Below are 25838 nucleotides of genomic sequence, written 5' to 3' on the forward strand. Positions count from 1 at the left end.
GCGTCACGGCGCTTGTAATTCCACGGTTCGGTCCGGCTGAAGCCGCCGACTTGCTAATTCCATTAAAACCGCGGAATTGCCCGGAGGTTTGCCGCTGGGAATTGCCTGTCCGCCGTCTAGCGCGTCAAGTGCGCCATTTGCGTGCCGAAGAGCGGACCGAACCGTCGTTACAAAGAATCGAAATGGATCCGCTACTGTAATTCATCGATTTCCACTGCAGCAGTAGCACGTACGCAGAGTCGCCCATCTCTCTCCAGTCCTCGGAACATTTGGCAATTACGAGGAGAGTCGTCGAGTGGAGTGGAAGGTCGAAAATTTTGTTTCGGATGCGAAAGCATTGTAAAGATATTTTCGTACAGTGAAAACAAGAGTGATCTACATCTACATCTACATCTATACTCCGCGAGCCACCTTACGGTGTGTGGCGGAGGGTACTTATTGTACTACTATCTGATCCCCCCTTCCCTGTTCCATTCACGAATTGTGCGTGGGAAGAACGACTGCTTGTAAGTCTCCGTATTTGCTCTAATTTCTCGGATCTTTTCGTTGTGATCATTACGCGAGATATATGTGGGCGGTAGTAATATGTTGCCCATCTCTTCCCGGAATGTGGTCTCTCGTAATTTCGATAATAAACCTCTCCGTATTGCGTAACGCCTTTCTTGAAGTGTCCGCCACTGGAGCTTGTTCAGCATCTCCGTAACGCTCTCGCGCTGACTAAATGTCCCCATGACGAATCGCGCTGCTTTTCGCTGGATCATGTCTATCTCTTCTATTAATCCAACCTGGTAAGGGTCCCATACTGATGAGCAATACTCAAGAATCGGACGAACAAGCGTTTTGTAAGCTACTTCTTTCGTCGATGAGTCACATTTTCTTAGAATTCTTTCTATGAATCTCAACCTGGCGCCTGCTTTTCCCACTATTTGTTTTATGTGATCATTCCACTTCAGATCGCTCCGGATAGTAACTCCTAAGTATTTTACGGTCGTTACCGCTTCCAATGATTTACCACCTATGGCATAATCGTACTGGAATGGATTTCTGCCCCTATGTATGCGCATTATATTACATTTATCTACGTTTAGGGAAAGCTGCCAGCTGTCGCACCATGCATTAATCCTCTGCAGGTCCTCCTGGAGTACGTACGAGTCTTCTGATGTTGCTACTTTCTTGTAGACAACCGTGTCATCTGCAAATAGCCTCACGGAGCTACCGATGTTGTCAACTAAGTCATTTATGTATATTGTAAACAATAAAGGTCCTATCACGCTTCCCTGCGGTACTCCCGAAATTACCTCTACATCTGCAGATTTTGAACCGTTAAGAATGACATGTTGTGTTCTTTCTTCTAGGAAATCCTGAATCCAATCACAAACCTGGTCCGATATTCCGTAAGCTCGTATTTTTTTCACTAAACGTAAGTGCGGAACCGTATCAAATGCCTTCCTGAAGTCCAGGAATACGGCATCAATCTGCTCGCCAGTGTCTACGGCACTGTGAATTTCTTGGGCAAATAGGGCGAGCTGAGTTTCACATGATCTCTGTTTGCGGAATCCATGTTGGTTATGATGAAGGAGATTTGTATTATCTAAGAACGTCATAATACGAGAACACAAAACATGTTCCATTATTCTACAACAGATTGACGTAAGCGAAATAGGCCTATAATTATTCGCATCTGATTTATGACCCTTCTTGAAAATGGGAACGACCTGCGCTTTCTTCCAGTCGCTAGGTACTTTACGTTCTTCCAGCGATCTACGATAAATTGCTGATAGAAAGGGGGCAAGTTCTTTAGCATAATCACTGTAGAATCTTAAGGGTATCTCGTCTGGTCCGGATGCTTTTCCGCTACTAAGTGATAGCAGTTGTTTTTCAATTCCGATATCGTTTATTTCAATATTTTCCATTTTGGCGTCCGTGCGACGGCTGAAGTCAGGGACCGTGTTACGATTTTCCGCAGTGAAACAGTTTCGGAACACTGAATTCAGTATTTCTGCCTTTCTTCGGTCGTCCTCTGTTTCGGTGCCATCGTGGTCAACGAGTGACTGAATAGGGGATTTAGATCCGCTTGTGATGTCCCTAGGTATAACACCTGAAGAAGGAAAGATACATTTATTTCCTATTACTGAATCTTGCACTAGCTCAGAGGAGAACACATTACTCAGCCACAAAAGACTGATTATTTACCCAACAACACAAAATTGAGGCGTCATCCTACCAACCTCGAAGAGCTGGATAAATAATTCTTTCCTTAGAATTATTTTCGACCTTGATTCAATTAAGTATATGGGCATAGCGTCAAGTTATGTGTATTAAAGTAAGACCTTCATGCTATTATAAATCTAGTAGCTGTTCTTTCGGACACATCCGGAAGAATAGACACCATTCCGAACCTGCAGCCACTATGAATCAAGACACAAGGGAGATAAAGGTGTTAGCTGCCAGTGAGCATTGATTTATATCAGTGCGGCTAGTTTAAAATTTATGCCAGACCGCGATTACAACACAGGTCATGTTTTTACTGCTTAGTAACTGACCATAAAGCCATCCACATACACTGGGATGGCATAGTAGCCAGCGTATCTGCGTAGTAAGCAGGAGACCTGGATTAGAATGCCGTCCGGCGCAAATATTGTCTCATTGACAAATCAATGTCCACTGGCAGCTAACGTCTTTAATTGCTTTGTGCCTTAATTCACAGTGGTTGCATGGGCAAAATGATGTCTGCTCTTTGAGAGACGTCCAAAAAAAAAAAAACACTTCATGTATAATTAAGGTGATAATGGCCAACGATTCCTTCAGTGCAGACGAGCTAGATGCTGCGAGTAATGAGTCTTATGAGCAGGAGCACTACATAAGTGTGTGTGGTATAAGCTGAGAATTTGGGTCTGACAGTGGGTGTGCTAGGGTAGTCCGTGCATTGTGTAATCTCTCCCCTTTTTCCTTCCTCCATCTAATGCCCAGTCCAAGTCATTAATAAGCAAAGTAAATATCTTCAACATTTCGCGGCCTTGTCAGCAACTGTATGAATATTAATTTCAACTTTAATAATGAACAGTATCAGTCGCACCGTTTACCTAGAATTTACCTAGATTTCAGTCGGGATAACCCAACCTTCTTCAGAATAACAGTATCCATCGTTTGTCCATAGTGGACATCGTCAAGCTAAAACTACAAATCCATACATTAACGTCAGACTGTAAAACTTACCTGGCACTGCTCAAAGTTCCAGTACAGCACTCGTGGCTATCGCATCGCGGTCGCGAAGTGGGGTCGAGGCAGTACCAGGTAAGTTTTACAGTCTAACAACAGTTTGTAGTTTTAGCTTGACGATGTCCACTATGGACAAACGATAGATACTGTTATTCTGAAGAAGGTTGGGTTATCCCGACTGAAATCTAGTTAATTCTAGGTAAACGGTGCAACTGAGGCTGTTCATTATTAAAATGAAAATTAATAAGTCTTTTGTGAAGGTTAGAGAGGAGCGAAGATTACAATAAACTTTCAAGTTTACTTAGCTTGTCATGCTGAGATGGTTCCAGTTCTTCTTGTCTAGGTATCTGATTCCTGAAGCTGAAAATCTGACATGAGGTTCTCACGGTTGGTTTGACCTAAATAAATTGGAAGAGAGTTGTTGCAGAATTTTTTATGTAAATATGTTTTTCACTGATTTTTCTCATATTTTAGTGTATTATACAGTATTTTGATTTTCACATTAACAAAGCCGAAATTACATTGTTCGCACCTGTTATACAAAAATACGTCCTATCACACCAGAGGTAAGCTTACAACTCTCTCACTCTGCCGAAATAACAATATCACGAATGGTTTACAATTTTTCTTAACAAATGAATTCCTACTAGTTTTAGTTACATTATTAATTTCGATTATTATTTCATAAAAGAATCTAGAAATAAACATAGTGAACAGTACACAATTGTGTAATTAATAATATAAATTTTATAGTGTGGAAATAATTCGTAATTTCAAATGTTTCTAAAAAATAATTTCAACTGCACATTCAAAACTAGTACTTAGCGACGACAACATGGAAACCAAAATATTTTATAAAGTAATTCCTTTTCATAAATTTTACCTTGAAATATAGCACACTATGTATGAAATTTTATGAAAGTTTTCAGAAAAGCGGCCGAAATAATACTGACCTGTCCAAAATTCTAAAAATAACACTTGGAATCGACAACCACTATTGAAGAAGTAGTGCTAGAGGAGAATGTCCCGTTACAAGTGGTTGTAACCACAGTGCCCAGATGGCGTAGTTGTCAACGCATCTCCCTAGCAAGCGAGAGACTTGGGTTGGAATCACGGGCCGGCCGAATTGGCCGGGCGGTTCTAGGCGCTGCAGTCTGGAACCGCGAGACTGCTACGGTCGCAGGTTCGAATCCTGGCTCGGGCATAGATGTGGGTCATGTACATAGGTTGGTTAGGTTTAACTAGTTCTAATTTCTAGGGGACTAATGACCTGAGAAGTTCAGTCCCATAGTGCTCAGAGCCATTTGAACCTTTTTTTTGGAATTACGGTCCGGCACTAATTTTCAGCTAGCCCCACTGATACCATGTAAAAAATCAGTGCCTACTGTCAGATAATGTTTTTAATAGCCTTGTGTCCCGCTTTATGCTATTACGTCTCTACTGCCAAACCGCGACTTTCCAGCACGGCTGGTAGTTTATCCTTTCAATGTGACGTTGTTCCTAAACTGAATGAGAGCTGTCATTTGCATGTAAGACATACTTAATTTCCACCAAGTAGGTGGACGTAGAATTAAATCATATGCCCATTTACTTGTGAGACACTTGCATCATTAGAATTTTATTCAGGCGAAATCTGCAATTCTAAAACATACAATAAAATTTCCTGTGCACGGTATTTAAGTATTTCAGATAAGGTCCTCTTACTATAATTCTGTTCTTTATATACCACCAAAGACATAACTAGCACAGGAGGGTAACCTCTGGTGTCCCTATTATGGTCTTCGAGTTTATCACTTTTATGTCAGTTACTTTTTTGTGCGTAGTCTACTGCCGCTCGCTGAGGTGTCAGCTTCAGTGTGAAGTCGCAGACACAGGTTTCTGTAAGCATTGCGTACTGTTTGAGTGGCAATTACGTCAAAGACGTTCCAGACTGTATTACTTACAAACGTATTTTCACAGTGTCTCTATTTTTGATCAGTCATGACGGCTATCTAATGGCTCTGAGCACTATGGGACTCAACTGCTGAGGTCATAAGTCCCCTAGAACTTAGAACTACTTACACCTAACTAACCTAAGGACATCACACACATCCATACCCGAGACAGGATTCGAACCTGCGACCGTAGCGGACGTGCGGTTCCAGACTGTAGTGCCTAGAACCGCTCGGCCACTATGGCCGGCCGACGGCTATCTGTCTGACACCACGAGGATGTTACGCCTAACATCAATTGGGTGTATTGTAGAACACCGCCTCCCTCCCCCCCCCCCCCCCTTCCGCAATCCCATTCTTCAAACACACTAAATCTCATGTTTAAATAAGCAGCTTCAAATTTCTGATTACTTTGCAAGTGAGTTAATGAGTTAAATATTTGACGTTAAGGGAGTAAGCTTGAGGAAGTGTAGCAAATGCTTGAAATTCTCTTTAAAGTTTGTTGGAAATCGCTAACTGCACTAATTACCAAACACTGGAAGAATTTAGTCTGGTAATTTACGCTCCATTTTGAGCAAAAGCTAGTTTTTCACCTATTTCAATGTGCATAACGTCACATATCCTGAATTGTGTTTCCTACAGTGATACATGAGTTGCGAATGGAGTTGGCAGTAAAGAAGTAATAAATTAAATCGTCATGTCTGATGCGGGAGTTTAACTGCATTACAGCGAAAATGCAGGAAACGGTATACATTTTCCTTTCATTAATTTATAGGGAGTGTCAGTGAGAAAATATTTGGTCTTTGTTTTCCCATTTCTTGGAATGTCGATTTCTGTTCCTTAGTATGTGTGTTCTGCTACTATGAACAGAAGTATTGTTTTTTTTTTGTTAGAAAATGTTATTAGGTTAATGTTTGCTTATGACTATGAGTAAACGCAATATCATGTAAAGCTTGATTTAAGCATAATAAATTGATCTCACGTCCGGTAGAGGTACAATTTATAGCTGGTATTATGAATGGCAGCCTACTCTAATTCTAGAAAAATATAAGTTATTGCAGATGAGTAGGAAAAACAGTCCAGTAAAAGCAGCGTTAGTAAAAACGATGAAATATTTAGGCGTAATTTTACAAAGCGATACAAGATGGAAAGCACGTGCGAGAACGGTACTAAGGAAGGTTGAATTTGCTTTACTGAGAGATTTTTAGGCAACTGCGGTTCGTCTGAAAACGATACAGCGTGTAGAACACTGGAAGACCCATTCTTGAGTGCTGCTCGAGCGTATGGCTTCCCCACCATGCCAGACTGAAAGAAGACACCGAAGAAATTCAGAGGCCGGTTGGTAGATTTGTTACCGGGAGATGCGATCTACAGGCGAGCATTATGGATATGGTTCGCGAGCTCAAATGGGACTCCTTGGAAGGAAGACGACGTTCTTTTCGTGAAGCACTATTAAGGGAACCTGCATTTGCAATTGACTGCAGAACGATTCTACTGCTGTCAAAGTGCATTTCGCGTAAGGGCTACAAAGGTAAGAGAAATTAATGACCGTATGAAGGCATGTTGATAGTCGGTTTCCTCTCGCTCTGTTTGCGAGTCGAACAGGAAAGGAAACGAATAGTGGTGGTATGCATGCATGTCCGAAGGAACTTTGCATCGTATTTCTGAAAACAAAGGCGGTGTAGTATAGTATTTATCCAACGACATCGGACAAGCGGTTCTCAATTAAAATGCCTCCCTCCGTTCAGGAATATACAATACTGGCCATTAAAATTGCTACACCAGGAAGATACGCAGATGATAAACGGGTATTCATTGGACAAATATATTATATTAGAACTGACATGTGATTACATTTTCACGCAGTTTGGGTGCACAGATCCTGAGAAATCAGTACCCAGAACAACCACCTCTGGCCGTAATAATGGCCTTGATACGCCTGGGCATTGAGTCAAACAGAGCTTGGATGGCGTGTACAGGTACAAATGTCCATGCAGCTTCAACACGATACCACAGTTCATCAAGACTAGTGACTGGCGTATTGTGACGAGTCGGTTGCGCGGCCACCACTGACTAGACGTTTTCATTTGGTGAGAGACCTGGAGAATGTGCTGACCAGGGCAGCAGTCGAACATTTTCTGTATCCGGAAAGGCCCATACAGGACCTGCAACATGCGGTCGTGCATTATCCTGCTGATATGTAGGGATTCGCAGGGATCGAATGAAGGGTGGAGCCACGGGTCGTAACACATCTGAAATGTAACGTCCACTGTTCAAAGTGCCGTCAGTGCCAACAAGAGGTGACCGAGACGTGTAACCAACTGCACCCCACACCATCACGCCGGGTGATACGCCAGTATGGCGATGACGAATACACGCTTCCAATGTGAGTTCACCGCGATGTCGCCAAACACGGATACGACCATCATGATGCTGTAAACAAAACCTGGATTCATCAGAAAAAATGACGTTTTGCCATTCGTGCACCCAGGTTCGTCGTTGAGTAGACCATCGCAGGGGCTCCTGTCTGTAATGCAGCGTCAAGGGTAACCGCAGCCATGGTCTCCGAGCTGATAGTCCATGCTGCTGCAAACGTCGTCGAACTGTTCGTGCCGATGGTTGTTTGACTTGCAAGCGTCCCCATCTGTTGACTCAGGGATCGAGACGTGGCTGCACGATCAGCCATACGGATAAGATGCCTATCATCTCGGCTGCTACTGATACGAGGCCGTTGGCATCCAGCACGGCGTTCCGTATTGCCTTCCTGAATACACAGATTCCATATTCTGCGAACAGTCATTGGATCTCGAACAAAGCTGCAAGCAATGTCGCGATACGATAAACCGCAATCGCGATAGGCTACAATCCGACCTTTAACAAAGACGGAAACGTGATGGTATGCATTTCTCCTCCTTACACGAGGCATCACAACAACGTTTCACCAGGCAACGCCGGTCAACTGCTGTTTGTGTATGAGAAATCGGCTGGAAACTTTCCCCATGTCAGCACGTTGTAGGTGTCGCCACCGGCGCCAAGCTTGTGTTAATACTCTGAAAAGCTAATCATTTGCATATCACAGATCTTCTTCCTGTCGGTTGAATTTCGCGTCTGTAGCACGTCATCTTCGTGGTGTAGCAATTTTAATGGCCAGTAGTGTACATAATGAATGTATGAGTGAGGTTTGTAGACAAATGTTTGACGATGTATAGAGGTTTGGGTCCGGCCGTCGTCGTGTTAGAGTAGCCCTACGGTAAAGCGACCTCTCACGATAATCGAGAAATCTGTTTTTGAGTCCATTGCACAGCTGATGGTTAACCGTATCAGAAACTATGAATACTTTTCCTGCAAATTTATTTTAATTACCACTTAACTGCCCATGAAACGCTGTGTGGTCTACATATTCACTCCATTTTGTGTCAACAACGTAGCATTAATGCTGTGGCGTCAAGTAACTTAAAAGCATTCCTGCTTGAGGGTGTCCCAGGAGGAATGGTCAGTATTGAGGGACACGACAAAAACCGTCGAGAGAGGCCTCCGAACAGTGCATTGTAGACAGTTTACGTATAGTCTTCACGCAGCGTGGGGCTGGGACCAGCAGGAGTGCTTGGAGCAACGGACACGCGGCGCGGATCGGCATGACGTCTTCTCCAGGTCGTAGTTGAGTCTCCTTCGCCAGGACTAGGTAGAAAGCAAAAGGTTCAGTTCGCCCATGCCGTGAGTATCTGGTTGTTCACCTCTGTGCACCATTTTCCCGCACCGCAAGCTGTTGGCACGGATATTCGTGTTTATATTCATTAAGTCGTCATGCACGCCTTTGTTATTTGACCCTGTGGGGTTCTAGGATAAATTTATTGTCCCGTCTGCTCTGTGTGTTTTTCCAGTGGCTTGTTAATCTGCTGACCAGGGTTCTCCCTAGCAATTTGCCTTAGTTAACGTTGTCATTGCGATTGGTATTACTATCTCATGTGTTGTGAGTTAACTAGTATTTGGCTTTCATTTAAATATATGGCCGAAAGAGTCAGCCTACAGGAATTGTGAAACGAACCCTGTCGTCCTGGACCACGTGCCACAAAGGGCGCAGATGCCCCAAGAGATGGGGAAACTCACAGTCATCTATTGTCTATTGAGACCTAAGCGCTGTAGTGTGAGAGTGAGACAGACGAGAATCTACGTCATAGGGAAACCCAGTAGAAGCCGTTTGGGCCAAGAAGACGTAGCAGTGTTAACTATAGCGGACCTAAGATCAGCCATAAAGGGAAACATTTATGAAAACTATTTAATTCTGTAGCAATGCAGCGAATCAAGCCACAGTAATTTTGGTCTGCCATTCTTCATAAATTTTCATGGTGATCCCAATAAAACTTGAATATTGATCATATCTATAATAGTTTACGATTTACTGTTAAAGTGAAATTAACAAGTTTGGTAACTGTGGTGCACGTACTGTAAGACCTTCGGTACACACACCATCAGCTTATTTGACTCGTCGCTCTAGTGAAGTAGGCGAGTGTCAGCAATATGTCTCGTGGCCTTATCGTGGCGTGTTTATCTTCTGCCGTTAGGTCAGACGATAGAAATGCCACTTGCACGCTTAGAGTAGCAGATTGACGGTGACCAACTTTAAACAGAACTTGATTAATTTTCACACATATTTATTAAAATAATAACAAGCATAAACCTTACTTAACTTGATTCTGGATGCTATTTACGATTGACAGTCTGAATTTCCTTTGGTCTTGGTATGTTAATCTTATTCTCACATATCTCTGATACTTGACAAAGTGTCTATACACTTATCTTCATGGCTAAGTACAGGATTATGGTAATCTTATTAGGCGCAGACTGAAACTTGATATAGACTGGTACGGACTAATGCAGACTGGTACAGACTGGTGCAGACAAATGAAGACTCGTTATAATACCTCGCGAGTTCAGGTATCACTGCGCGAGTGTGATCCACGAGGAGAAAAGGTTCTACATTAGCAGCAATCTCATTGGCTGCGTTACATATTAATACGCGGATGGGCGGAAGCAGAATTTGGTCCGTCTCTAAGACAGCGCCATCTCGTAGTGCGCAGACGGACGAGCGTTGCGCCTGCGCTGTTGTGCTTAGCGAGGCGCTCTCTAGTGGGAAAGTTGTGTACGCGCTGACTACGCAGAACTATGTACACAACAGAAACAAAAACCTGAAGGCTACAATCTGAACGCTTTAGTCGACCTTAACGATCGATATTTCATATAGAAGCGCATCATTAAAATGACAAATGTTGTAAATATCAACTCTGTAACTTCATTTGTTTAAAAGATATAGTAAATTTATATTATCAGTATTTTCAGTTAAGCATCAGATCATCATTTCCTCCACACAAAACACATTGAACGATGACAGCATGATACCTTACTGAATCATTAGGTACTGGAATATTTGTTGCAAAGTTTAGTGCATAATAGTTACTTTTGTTCTTTATTTATTCATCAGAACGTACACTGGTGCAAGGCTACTGGCCGTGACATTCAAAGTTAAGAAGGAAATTGGATTGGTTTTATGTAAAATTATTTAGCATTTATTATGCAATGGATATTATTGTTACTTTATTTAGAACGTGAAAGTAGTCAAGCTTTGATTATTTAAATTTGTTAAAATGTAAAATAATGTAGAATAAGCTGCAGCCAATGAGATGGACAGCTTCAGTAAAGGGAACTGCCCTAGTCAGTTGAGCTAGGATGTTCGGCGTGCGGGAAACGCGGCCGGGGACGGGCAGAGGGAACATCTAAATCTACATTTATACTCCGAAAGCCACCCAACGGTGTGTGGCGGAGGGCACTTTACGTGCCACTGTCATTACCTCCCTTTCCTGTTCCAGTCGCGTATGGTTCGGGGGAAGAACGACTGCCGGAAAGCCTCCGTGCGCTCGAATCTCTCTAACAGTGCTGGTGCAGACGCGAAAGCGGACAGTACAGTAAGTCTAGACACCAAAGGGTACAGTGCTGGTGGAGACGTGAAAGCGAACGGCCTTTATGTAGCTAGGAAGTAGCGTTGTGTGGTATCGCGGGACTTAGTCTCTGAGCGGTGAGCAGCCGCGCGCCTGGTGTGAACTCTTAACTTTTCACGTAGATACTTGTATTTCGCGATGAGATTGTGAATGATCGAAATGTGTCAAAAGGATATGACTCGAGTTTAACAGTAGCTCTAAATACGACCACTTTCGCTGTTAGTTTGCTTTCTGAATAAATATTACTCTAACCAGATCGCAACTGTGTCGCCTACATCATTTATGAGTCGTTGATTTAGTTCCCGATATTATTATTACTGTTATTATAACTTATGTTTACTTTGTATTTCGCAATCTTGCCATTATCCAGACAATTTAACAAAAGGTCACAAGTGGCTAATTTAGGGCGTGTAATGCGACACGTGCTGCTCAACCCATAGACGTATATGAGACAAGAAATTTCGACAATGAGGAACCGCATGTGAGTCCGAACGTCTATGGGATGTTAGCTCGCAATTGGGGGCTCGTCCGGGATAGGAATTTGGAACGTGTTAATTGAGAAAGCAGAATCTTGCAGAGTGTTGGAACAGGATTGGATTTTTTAAAGTGTTAGCTCGCAGTGTCCAGTTTTCACGCATAATTATATCAGTAACCTATGAATTATGTAGTTTTTTTATTTTGAGTTAGTTTTCAAACGTTTTATCTGAGAGAACAGACTGTTTCTGAATTTTGTTTTCAGTACATTTTAGAAGCCGGTGTGTTCTCAGATATTATTTCTATCCAGACCTCTAACTTTTGTGTGTTTTGACCTTAGCGTTTTTCTTTATATTCCTTCCTGGCAGAATGTACAGCACACTTTGCGTGGTTCTCTCCACACAATACGTTTTTAGTGAGGATTACTTCCCAGGCATATGACCTTATTGGAAAGTTTCTATAAGTGCAATCATGATCGAACAATAACTTCTAGTTGTAGAGGAATTCAGTGAGAAATTTATTCTCGGTGTTTGTTGGGAGCGCCAAATAAGTTACCGGGAGAGCATTCCATATCGGCAGCTTCTTGCCGCATGGGCGTGGCTTGCTTTTAGCCGTGTAGATAGCTCTCGAGAATTTCCTAGTCCTGCTTGCTATTTGTTTGCAGTCTCGTGTCCTGATTGTCTGTGCTCAAGTTGAGTACCTTACGTTATCTGACTTGCACAGTAAATGAAATTTTGCTATTGGTCAAGAGGCCTTTACCTGATTAATTGGCTTGTCTTCGCGTAGGGATTTTTCTCTTTAATCTTATCGTTCTGTTTAATACATAATGTAACTTTATTCTAAACTGTGTTTTAAATTTTTTGGTGTAAACCCCTTGGATAAACCGTCTTGTTAACTAGTTGACATTTATCTTTTAGGGGTCTGCCTAATGCCTTGGTTTTGAGTTCACTTGCAGAAATTTATCTAGAGCTCAGTATAGTGACTTCGAAAAATTATTTTGTGACATCAGATACCAAGAAAATTACCAATCAGGCCGCCCCATGTTGGGCGCCAAAATGTTGTGATCTCTAGTGAGACTCTCTGCTAAACCCGCATGACAGGACAGGTAGTTTAAATTGCGGAAAGGGGCCAAAATAAGCTGCTGTCAGTTACATTCGAACATACAATCTTATTTATTTGACCAAACATTACAAGAGCCAAGAAAATGTAACAAAAAGAACACAGAATTAATTTTTGCAACTTAATAACTGGCTGAATATGCCATACAATCTCATGCCTTTAGGGCAAGACCACTTCAATTTAAAATCGGCTGAAGGCCAATAACTTAAACTGAAACCAAAATCGGAAATTTAAAAGGCAGAAGGCCTTATCTTAAATCAGTTCTTTCAATTAGGCTGAAGGACCAAACAATGTGACACCTAAAGAGCAAAACAACCTTAATTTAAAAATCAGCTAGAAGCCGTACAAATACAAACAACAAGAACAAATAAGAAGAGGCAGTACACCCAATGGCGCTCAGAAGTTTCTGAGGGTCGGCCTGGAATTCAAACACTAACGCTTGCTTAGATGAGACAGGCAGTCGGCCTAACCATTCTCGATCCAACGCCAACCCAACCGACAGACAGTCAATGGACATTATAGCGTCCCCAGTGCTAAATTTTTATCATGTAGCCGTAAAATAATAATTTCTCTGTGTAGGTTTAGATTGCAAAGAAATAATTTATGACAGAATGATCTAAAGAGACGACAAGATACGCTCTTTTGTTAATTTTTTAGTCGACTTCACTTCTTCTCTTGTCTTTATTGTGTACGTACAACATCTTGCGAGTGCTGGCAAATGTAAGTATATTTGTATGAGTTAAGTATATAATATACCGATTTAATATTATTGTGCACTTTTAATTTGTAAGAGGTGATCCCTATTTCATGTCCGCCTTCCTTGAATTAACCTGCATTCAAGTAATTTACAGTTCAACAATCGCAGCGGCCGATGCAGCCAACGACGCCATTACGTGGCGATATTAACTTATGAAAAATTAGCGGAAGCGGAAAACTCGCCCGCTATTAGCATAATATTAATTTGTCTCCACCGCCGCACGATGTTGCAGAAATACTTAGCTTTAAGATTCTTATTATCAGTACCATAGCCGAGAGCCAGAGCCAGGACTCTGACTACAATACAATGGTTAACGGAGGTAAGAAAAATACTCTCGCGCGTGTGTGGGCCGCAATTGTAATTAATAACTAAAGATCTTTTGCTTTAAAGTGAACTGACTAGCCGAGGAAATTAATACGAAAAGTTCATTACATTGTTCAACTTAAATATCATTTTTATTAAGGCCCACCACGTAAGTCGGCAACAATCAAAAAATAATAATAACAATAATAATATATATATTAAATTACGACGGCCGACGGACGCGAGAACCTACCGACGAGATAACTTCTGCTCCACCCGACCAGCACACAACAGGGAGTTCAATGGAACACCGTAGAAGGTATTGCCACCCATAATCAATTATACATTGAGCTGTCAATCTACACACCGTGCTGGACAGCGACAACACGATGAGGAAAATACACTGCCTGAATTTACATCAACGACCAGGGCAGGTAACCAGAAAGTTAACGGCTAAATACAGAAGATTCCGCAGGTGCACCTCAGTTCAAAATAACCAAGTACAGTTGAACTCCACCGGATGGTGGCTAAAATTGGCCAACTTGAAAACACACGTTGTTGGTCGTGGGAATGTCCCAACAGCCGACAACGAAAGCCAAACGACACAGTGTGAACAGTCGTGACTTGCTGGTAGATTAAGTCAAGGCTCAACTTTCGTGTCCAGGATCGGTGAGCCACCGACCTCGTAGCAATGGGAACAGCACCACACACTGACCACGCGTAGACGGCGCAGGTGGGCCCGGCCATACTACGCGTTGCGGAGATTTTCTCGCTGCTCCACGCTCACCGACCAACTGTTCGCACACAGCGCTGCCAGGAACTATAAGCACCAGGCCACAGATAGTACAAGGCGCGAATGTCGATATACACCGCTGCTGCCACTCGCGGAGAGAGAGGATAACAGCATAAACGCGATAAAAGCGGGAAACTAAACACAGAATAGCAAGCAAGGTTTAATCCAACACATAACATGAGCCAGCCATGGCTCAACCCTCCCACCCTCAAACTTAATACAGGTAGGGGGTGTTTCAATCCCTGGGCTACCTGAACTTAACTTGGCTACCGTGAACCCGATAATGCTTACCTGAACTGTTCTCCTTCACCAACAGCTTTACATGGCCTAAAATGCTCACGATAGTGCAAGGCCCCAGAAAACTAGTATTAAATTTACTAACATTCCCGCGACGCACCTGCCTTCCCGGGCTATTGCGGGCATAAACTTGATCCCCTGGCCTGGCCTTAAAGGTCTCTAGATTACGATTATAACGCTCAGCTTGTTTATTATGGGCTTTCAGTATATTACACCTGGCCCGGTTCCAGTCTTCCTTGATAACACGAGAACTAATATCGAGTGGAATAAGGTCTTGAATTCCCCACAAGTTAGAAAGAGGGAGATTAACCGGATAGGAAAGGATCAAGGAGGCGGTCGTAGCTCTCAAGTCTTCATGACTGGCGGTGTAAAAGGCAAAACTAAGCCAGGGAAGACTGGAGTCCCATTTACTAGAGGTTTTCTGATGATAAATAATCAACGCGGACTTAGCACTTCGGTTAACTCTCTCCGCAAAGGACCCCTGGGGATAACACGGGGTGGTTGTGATATGCTTGACACCGTTCTGAAAATAGAAGGTCTTGAAAGGACCCGAAAGAAAAACAGGAGCATTATCGCTAACAAGCTGCTTGGGTGGGCCAAAAATGTTGAAAATATTAGTTAATGATAAATAGTGGTGGCAGCGGTAACGTTACGAGTCGGGAGGAACCAAGTAAATCAGGAGAACACATCGATAATAACTAGTACATATCGATGAACCTTCTTAGTACGAGGTAAAGGTCCTAAATAATCAATATAGTGCTTTCAAATAACTTCAGGGAATTCAGACAGGTAACACTTTCAGCGACCGCCGATATTTCGGCGGGAGAACACCCCGCCATTTTCAAGGCAAACTGCAACGGACAGGCGGCGTACATGCAAATTTAAAACCTCGGTTCTCGGACAGAAGCAGGAAAGATAACACACACACACTGAAAACTAGTGCCACCAAAGATGACCAAAGTCAGAGCTATCGATAGTGAGACTATGAATTCGCAGGTGAGGTAGCATTGACTCTGTCCCTCTGTTTTTTGACAAGGGAGAGAGCCGGATTCCAACAGAGTTTAAACAGAAACCTCCATCCCTATTAACGAGGTTGCTCGCTAATTTAATCTCAACTGCCTCCCTAATGACACTGTCCCAATAGCTGCACGTGAATACCAATATCTCGGTGTTATTATATAACATGGGGTGACCAGTAACCAAGCAATGTTCGGCAATAGCAGATCTATTTGGCTGCTGTAATCGTGTGTGCCGTTTAGGCTCAGTACATCGGTCCTCCACGGTCCTGATAGTTTGACCAATATATGCCATGCCGCAGCTACAAGGAATACGATATACACCCGCCTTACGCAGTCCAAGATCATCCTTAACGGAACTCAAGAGTGCTCTAATTTTAGATGGAGGTCGGGAAACACATTTCACATCGTATTTCCGTAAAATACGACCGATCTTATTGGACGTGTTTCCTACGTAAGGCAAAAAGGCAGTAGACTTAGGTGTTGACTCAGAATTATCATCAATCTCCCGATGTACAGTAAGTCGATAGCGCAACGCACGTTCAATCTGTCTATCACTATAACCATTTTGACGAAATGTAACTTCAAGATGGGACAGCTCAGCTGGCAATGTCTCAGCGTCAGAAACGACATGTGCCCTGTGTACCAAGGTACGAAGTACCCCTTCACGCTGAGCCGGATGGTGACAACTATTAGCCTGTAAGTACGAGTCGGTGTGAGTACGTTTCCTGTAGACTACATGTCCCAATGATACATCATCTTTTGTCCTAACCAACACGTCAAGAAAGGGAAGGCAACCATCCTCTTCCACCTCCATCGTAAAACGAATGTTCGGGTGGATCGAGTCCAGCTGTTCTAAAAAGACATTCAAATTCTCCCTACCATGAGGCCAAACAACGAAGATGTCGTCAATGTATCTAAAGAAAGAGGCAGATTCGATTTACTCGCCGACGTTTGGATTCTGTTTCCAAAGAATTGTATCGTTTTCATTTAATGGTTGCATCTGAAGTGTCTAATTTCCCTTGGTGGTTGGTTGGACGGTGCCTCATGGACCCAAGCTGACTGGGAATACAACTCCGTCACTGCCCGGCACTTGGCTAAGTTTGAACGTTTTCATCGCGTGGAGTCGGATGTTATATCTCGACGTTCTGTGATAAATCTCACAGAGAAATCTTTTGACGACGCAACCTTATCCGTGCTAGGGTAGGGTTTAAATTTTGCACCCACTCCGAAGAATTTGCCGGTAGTTGATTTTATTAGTTCAATTGAAGAGGCAGTTTGCAAACTACCTCCTGACGCTGCAGAGGAGGTTAGGAGGGAGGCATGCCGTGTTTTGACTAGGGCTCGTCCACCCAAGAGTAATGTAACAGCAGCAGAGAGGGCTGCGTTACGCTCTCTCAAAGTTGATCCTAGTATTGTTATTTTACCTGCTGACAAGGGCAATGCCACCGTTATTTTAAATAAACATGATTATGTACAAAAGATGCAACGTTTACTATCGGATTCAGCGTATCGCAGAATCGATGCTGACCCTGCAAAAAGTGTTGAGAGAAAGACCAACAGCCTCCTGAAGAAAAGTGGTTTGTCACAGGACACTATCAAGAGTCTTAACACCTATAGTGCGGTTCCCCCTAGGTTATATGGCCTTCCCAAGGTTCACAAGGAAGGGGTTCCTTTCCGCCCTATAGTGAGTAACATCGGCGCTCCGACATATCGTGTATCCAAGCATCTTGCTTCTCTGTTGAGTCCACAAGTAGGTCGGTGTGAACATCATATCAGGAACTCAGATGATTTTTTACGTCGTTTGGAGGGACTGAGGTTGAATGACTCTGATATTTTAGTGAGTTTCAATGTGCTCTCTCTCTTCACTCGTGTTCCTCTGTCTGATTCGTTGCGGTTAATTGAGGCCAGGTTTGGTGCTGAATTAACTAATCTCTTTAGGTATGTGTTGACATCCACTTACTTTCTATTTAATGACAAGTATTACGAGCAGACAGATGGAGTTGCGATGGGTAGTCCGTTGTCTCTTGTGATCGCGAATTTATTTATGGAAGACTTCGAGGAACGTGCATTGGAGTCGGCGCCTTTGAAACCCGCCTCTTTCTTTAGATACGTTGACGACACCTTCGTTGTTTGGCCTCATGGTAGGGAGAATTTGAATGTCTTTTTAGAACATCTGAACTAGATCCACCCGAACATTCGTTTTACGATGGAGGTGGAAGAGGAAGGTTGCCTTCCCTTTCTTGACGTGTTGGTTGGGAGAAAGGATGACGGATCATTGGGACATGCAGTCTACAGGAAACGTACTCACACCGACTCGTACTTACAGGCTAATAGTTGTCACCATCCAGCTCAGCGTGAAGGGGTACTTCGTACCTTGGTACACAGGGCACATGTCGTTTCTGACGATGAGACATTGCCAGCTGAGCTGTCCCATCTTGAAGTTACATTTCGTCAAAATGGTTATAGTGATAGACAGATTGAACGTGCGTTGCGCTATCGACTTACTGTACATCGGGAGATTGATGATAATTCTGAGTCAACACCTAAGTCTACTGCCTTTTTGCCTTACGTAGGAAACACGCCCAACAAGATCGGTCGTATTTTACGGAAATACGATGTGAAATGTGTTTTCCGACCTCCATCTAAAATTAGAGCACTTTTGAGTTCCGTTAAGGATGATCTTGGACTGCGTAAGGCGGGTGTATATCGTGTTCCTTGTAGCTGCGGCATGGCATATATTGGTCAAACTATCAGGACCGTGGAGGACCGATGTACTGAGCCTAAACGGCACACACGATTACAGCAGCCAAATAGATCTGCTATTGCCGAACATTGCTTGGATACTGGTCGCCCCATGTTATATAATAACACCGAGATATTGGCATTCACGTCCAGCTATTGGGACAGTGTTATTAGGGAGGCAGTTGAGATTAAATTAGCGAGCAACCTCGTTAATAGGGATGGAGGTTTCTGTTTGAACTCTGTTTGGAATCCGGCTCTCTCACTTGTCAAAAAACAGAGGGACAGAGTCAATGCTACCTCACCTGCGAATTCATAGTCTCACTATCGATAGCTCTGACTTTGGTCATCTTTGGTGGCACTAGTGTTCAGTGTGTGTGTGTGTTATCTTTCCTGATTCTGTCCGAGAACCGAGGTTTTAAATTTGCATGTACGCCACCTGCCCGTTGCAGTTTGCCTTGAAAATGGCGGGGTGTTCTCCCGCCGAAATATCGGCGGTCGCTGAAAGTGTTACCTGGCTGAATTCCCGGAAGTTATTTGAAAGTTGTATACGCCAGAGAAACTCAGGTCTCACAATATAGAGCTTGTGCCTAGGACACGACTATCGTTCAGAACTCAACAAACCATGTTGAAGAACATTCTTGGGCTTGGCTACATGACATAAACGGCATTCGGGTATCGTTTCTCTGATATCCTGGCCCACGGAGGACCAATTTAAGTGCTCCTTGATTTTCTGGAGAGTCGTATAAGTACCCAAATGGCCACCGACCAACGAATCATGAAAATAACGAAAAACAGGGCGCACCAAAGTTACAGGCAAACAGTTCTTGCACCGCTTATCCTCGCCCACCCTCTTACAGAGAATACCACTCTTAACAACATACTCATCCGACAGCTCTTCTACAAACAGACGTTGCTTAATGGGGGCCCAAACAGGGCCCTAATCCTGATGCTGACACACATCTTCAAACAAGAAGGGAATTTCACCCAACACCATACAATTAAGACTGTCTCGTTCTATCTGTTGGTTTCTCTTACTAGGTGTAGTTTCGGTGAACATCCGGCGGAGGACATCCGCAAGGATATTTTCAGAGCCCTTCAAATGTTTAACTTAAAACTGAAATTCCGAAATGCGTACTACAAATCTGGCAATACGGTCAGTTTTACGCGGCCTAGCCAACATCCAGCTCAAAGCCCGATTGTCGGTTTCTAATTCGAAAACCCGATGTTCAAAGTAGAAGCGGTACTTCTCTAATGCAAACAAAACGGCCAAAGCCTCCCACTCGTAGACGGAGTACTTGAGTTCGGCATCAGTTAACTGCCCAGATGTGTAGGCTAATGGCTGTCTCTGCCCCTCAAACTCCTGGGTGAGAACAGCTGAAACCCGAGCATTAGAAGCATCAGTTTGAACAATAAACCTATTATTAAAATCGGGTACCCCAGGGACCAGAGGACTGGCTATCGCTGCCTTAATATGCTCAAAGGCAGCCTCCTGGGCGGGTGCCATTCAAAACTGGCACCCGTCCGGCGATACTGATGTAAGGGTGCTGCCAACTGAACGAAATTGGGAACGAAACGCCTGAAATAATTTTCCTCTCCTATTGTAAGTAGGCTGTTTATGTTTTCTTATTGGCAACGTTACGTAGCGGTTTCTGTGAGAATCACTGGCTGTGCTGTGTGCAGTCTGTGGCTGGTTTGCATTGTTGTCTGCCATTGTAGTGTTGGGCAGCGGCAGCTGGATGTGAACAGCGCGTAGCGTTGCGCAGTTGGAGGTGAGCCGCCAGCAGTGGTGGATGTGGGGAGAGAGATGGCGGAGTTTTGTAATTTGTCATGAACTGCTATATATATTATGACTTTTGATGATACTAAGGTAAATACATTGTTTGTTCTGTATTAATATCTTTCATTTGCTAACTATCCCTATCAGTAGTTAGTGCCTTCCATAGATTGAATCTTTTATTTAGCTGGCAGTAGTGGCGCTCGCTGTACTGCCGTAGTTCGAGTAATGAAGATTTTTGTGAGGTAAGTGATTTCTGAAAGGTATAGTTTAATGTTACTCAGGGCCATTGTTTTGCAGGGATTTTTGAAAGTCAGATTGCGTTGCGCTAAAAATATTGTATTTCAGTTTAAGCACAGTCTTGTATAATTGTTCAAAGGGGACGTTTCATATGGCGACCCTGCCAGGATACGAACCTGGAATCTTCCGACTATGAATTAACAATCCCCCGCTTATGAGTAGGTGGAGGCAAGGCCCGTAAGGCTGTAATTCGCTTTTGGTCAATGCGAATACTCTGACCAGACTCTATATGACCTAAGAAAGATACCTGCTGCTTGGCTAACGTGATCTTACTAGGCTTAACGGTCAGCCTGGCTCCCTGGAATCTCAAAAGAACTTGCTGAATATGATCCAAATGATCCTCAAACGAACAACTATAGATAACCAAGTCGTCCAAATAATTATAGACGCAGACTAACTTCAATCGCCAAGGATATTATCCAACAAACGAGTAAGCACAGCCGCTCCAGTTGCTAAACCAAAAGAGACCCTGTTGAACAAGTTCCAATCAGTACAAAATGCAGTAACATGTTTACACTCTTCAGCCAATGGAATCTGATAATAGGCCTGATTCAAATCAAGAACCGAGAACCAATTAGCGCCAGCAAACCAAGTAAAAGAATTATGGAGATCAGGTAGGGGTATCGATTCAAGGACAAAGTTAGCGTTTAAACGGCAGTAGTCAACCACAGGTCTGAAATCAAGTCCCTGATCTTTAGGCACAAGAAATATTGGGGAAGCATAAGCAGATGTAGAAGGCCTAATAACTCCTTGTTGGAGCATCTGAGATTTCTTACCCTTAAGGATCTTCACTTCAGGGGATGAGAGGTGGTATGGGGACTGCCTAACTGGAATATCGTCGGACAGACGGATGTGGTAATCAAGAACATCTACATCTACATCTACATTTGTACTCCGAAAGCCACCCAACGGTGTGTGGTGTAGGGCACTTTACATGCTACTGTCATTACCTCCTTTTCCTGTTCCAGTCGCGTATGGTTCGAGGAGAGAACGACTGCCGGAAAGCCTCAGTGCGCGCTCGAATCTCTCTAATTTTACATTCGTTGAACGTTAGTAACACACAGGTTATCACTAAGAAGCTGGGGAAAAATGTAAACAAGTCTCGTAACTGGGAAGCCTGATGGGGCAAGAGATAGGCCAGATCAAACTCGCCGGCCGAAGTGGCCGTGCGGTTAAAGGCGCTGCAGTCTGGAACCGCAAGACCGCTACGGTCGCAGGTTCGAATCCTGCCTCGGGCATGGATGTTTGTGATGTCCTTAGGTTAGTTAGGTTTAACTAGTTCTAAGTTCTAGGGGACTAATGACCTCAGCAGTTGAGTCCCATAGTGCTCAGAGCCATTTGAACCATTTGATCAAACTCGTTAGCTACGGCCTCAATGACCAACGCCCCGACCGTTCGATGCACAATAGGTTTGGCGCATTCGCAAAGGCCAAACTTCTCTTCAGGAGCGAACTTAAAGGAAAAGGTGTGTCCGGAATAATCCAAGACCAGACTGGTTTTATTGCTGAAATCACACCCCAAAACTAGATTCAGGGGCAGTTCCTTAACCAAGGCTATGGACTTATGCCAGGAAAAATCGCCGACCGATATTCTCCCCCGGACCCAACTATGCAGACACATGTGCTTCTCAGGACAAGTATCTGCATGGAGGAAGACGTCCTGGATCGTGTTGTCAACACACCATTGATACGTAAAGGGAACAGCGTGGGTAGTTCGGCAGGCGACACTAATCAAGTAGCATTGACAGTGAAGTCCATAACAAGTATATGTTTCCAAAGTTACGGCACTCCGTTTGTTTCGCTACCCAAATTTTCGTAAATTTTTCGACCAACGTGCTTCGCTGGGACGAAGCAGTTTCAAGGAAGTCTATAAAATGTGATTATTTTATGTGCTAAGTAATAAGTTTTATGTTATTTCACTACGCTGTTTGTGAGCTACGGAAAAGAAGCGACGTCTCCGTAAATGCTGGATTGCGTGAAGAAATGGTCCTCATGTCGAGACACACTGAATCGCAGTAGCTTCCACAGTCTGCGCGCATTTGTCATCTTCTAAGCTTATTTTCCAGAGAGCATCAAAGTTATTCAGTTTGTCTTATTACATATTGCGAGAGCATGTGAACATTCAGATACAACAAAAAAAAAAAAAAAAAAGAAAAAAAATGCGAACTTCCTACATGCAATCTCCAAGCTACTATTGCTCTCTCCATTTCTTCTTTCATAGCAACACTATGTAGACTACTTCTTTTGAACTGCATAAAATACCTCGGATGTCCTTAAGGTTAGAAGTATTACGTACTGATAGTATGAACGACCATTCCGAGATTCTGTAACAACTATGTACGTTGCACCATTTCCTTGAACCCTTTTTCAAATACCGTGAAAACTGTACACTTATGTATAAATATCAATACCGTTACATGGTTTAAGAAAACAGAAATGTTGTAAGAATGGGTGCCTAACGATTTCATTTTCGTACACGCTCCTTTTAAAATTTAGAGCATACTTCAATTTAAAAAATTCCGAATTTGGCGATAATGGACGAGCGATACGTTCCACCATGCTAGTATAATTTATTTATGATTCCGGCTATCATGATGACAACATAGTAAAGGGATGCGTAAAGGGAAAAAGCTAATACGCCATAGCAACGTGAAAAGGACTAAAGTAATGAACAATGTCCTATTATCCTCTTCTTGTCACCGGTATTCTCTTGATTTTTTCGACGTATACATTTATCTTAGAAAAATTAAAGAAAATATCATGTCTAATGTTTAAAACAAATTTTATATTGTTCGTCTTATTGTCAAATATTCAGATTACATCTGTGTTCACATAAAAGCGGTAAAATTTCTTAACTATTGGCGTTTGAGTTGAGGCATGAAACCGTGTTAAAACGTATAGATTATTTTAATTTTCAATTCATCTGTGGTTCATATTTTGGCGCTTGCAGATGGTATTGGGTTCTACTGTATTTTTCTCTCATGTTAGTAATTGACATAAACTGCGGACCTACTGTTTTGTATGCAATGAATCTGTAGATCACAACTTCACAGAATGATGCATTGTGCATATACCTTTCTGTTGCTACCAAGAATACAAGTAGTTAATATTTTGATATACTGTACGTACAAATATTTTAAACAAAACTGGGATTGATTACATTTAATGATTCTATAACTGGTCATATAATATTGTAATCTGTACTTCCTACAGTCGGAAATGAACAGAGGAATACTGAAAATAACTTGTATCAAGTGTTTCATGATTTTATGTCATACACTACAATAGACAGAACGATTTTGGACATTGAGAAATTGCTGTTGCTTTTGCTTTGAAAATAATATTATATTCTTACTGGAAAATAGTGCATATTTCGTATTGAGATGCACTAAGGAAAACCCAGGGAAAGAACACACACACACACACACACACACACACACACAGAGAGAGAGAGAGGGAGAGAGAGAGAGAGAGAGAGAGAGAGAGAGAGAGAGAGATAGCTAGATTTGTGAAGCGGTTGAGAAATGAAGGGATGCGTAATGGAACTACACTGTGCTCTTTTATTCTGTTGTACCGTTACCGGCTGTATTATTACAGATTACATGTTTTTGATGAAGCGAGAGGAAGTAAACAAACAGAACGAGCATGAAAACCGATGACCATCAACAAATATAAATAAATAAAGAAAAAACGCAGCGTTTTTTGAAATTCCAAGTTTTAGCTTGTGAGTGTGGACCAGTAAAAAAATGTGTCCCGTGTGTCTGTGTGTGTTTTTGCAACTGATGAAAACAGTTATTATGAAAATAACAGCCGTCGCGTTCCAGGACAGGTTCCCTAGCCCTGCGCTGCTTAATCAGACCGTTAACGATATTGTGGGTTTAGTTTGCTTTGTTATAAACTTTCATCGCGGATTAGAGAGGGTGAAAAGCTCCTTGGTCGGGAGCGGGGGGGGGGGGGGGGGGGGGTTTCAGGTTACAGAAGATTGGTAAGTGGTAAGTCTCGTGGAGTTTGCAGGACTTGTTCGTAGAAATTTATTAACATTTCCTTAATCAATTTATTATTCTAACAAACACCTTTACTTAGTAATGAGAACGTCAGATGATTTCAATAACTACAAAGGATCTCTATCAGCGAGGAGTGCTAGACTGTCATTCGGTCTGCTAATATTTAGTCCAACTAATCAGTCATCTGCATTGTGAACTACTTCGCTAGTACTCGCAATCCACTTTGCCTGCCGAACAAGAGACAAGTACCAAGCAGTGACTTGTTAATGCTATTCACTGAAATTCCGCTATTCAAACTCTCAGAGGCAGATAGTCTCTGTTCAGCACTATTCCAATGAATAATGTAAAACGTTTCTCAGCGTGCTGTTACTGTGTGTCCACCAGAGTCTATCACCGTCGTCTCGTAGTACAAGCATTTACTACTAGATCACATGCAGCTGCGGAGCGTCATTGCCCTCTGGATGCTCCATACCGAAACTATATACTCACTCTTCTCACCGCTACATGACTTCTTTATATCCTTCTTAATTGACTCTTGGTGCACATGGCCATGCATTCTTAATTGACTCTTGGTGCACATGGCCATGCATTCCACTGGACCCTTAAGTCGACTTGTGATCGCCTTAACGTCTGATTATCTCTCAAAATTGGACTTGAGATTCTTCTACTACGAGTGTTGGAAAGTTCCCTATTATTCCGTTAAAGAAATATAAATGTCGTGTGACTAGGGCCTGCCCTCAGGTAGACCGTTCGCCGGGTGCAAGTCCTTCGATTTGACGCCACTTCCGCGACTTGCGCGTCGATGGGGATGAAATAATCTTGATTAGGACAACACCCAGTCCCTGAGCGGAGAAAATCTCCGACACAGCCGGAAATCGAACCCGGGCCCTTAGGATTGACATTCTGTCACGCTGACCACTTTTTATTTATTTATTTTCAATAAAGATCACTCTGTTAGATCATTTCATGGTATAGTATTTGCATTATATGTTGAATGGTGAGAGAAGCGTGAGGTTCAATATCAGCTGTCAAATGTGCATACCGACTGCATCCGGCACATCTCAACTGCATGGTGGGTCGAGGAAGACTGCCTGTAGATAGTTGGCAAAGGTTT

General features: G+C 42.9%; 1 protein-coding gene across 1 annotated transcript in view; it reads left to right on the top strand.

Annotated features, from left to right (window-relative positions):
• Positions 1-25838, top strand: part of LOC126417138 (neuropeptide FF receptor 2-like) — a 477663-nt gene that overhangs the window by 367485 nt on the left and 84340 nt on the right. The gene's annotated exons all lie outside the window — the stretch shown is intronic.

The sequence above is a fragment of the Schistocerca serialis genome, chromosome 8 (assembly GCF_023864345.2).
Source record: "Schistocerca serialis cubense isolate TAMUIC-IGC-003099 chromosome 8, iqSchSeri2.2, whole genome shotgun sequence".
NCBI lineage: Eukaryota > Metazoa > Arthropoda > Insecta > Orthoptera > Acrididae > Schistocerca > Schistocerca serialis.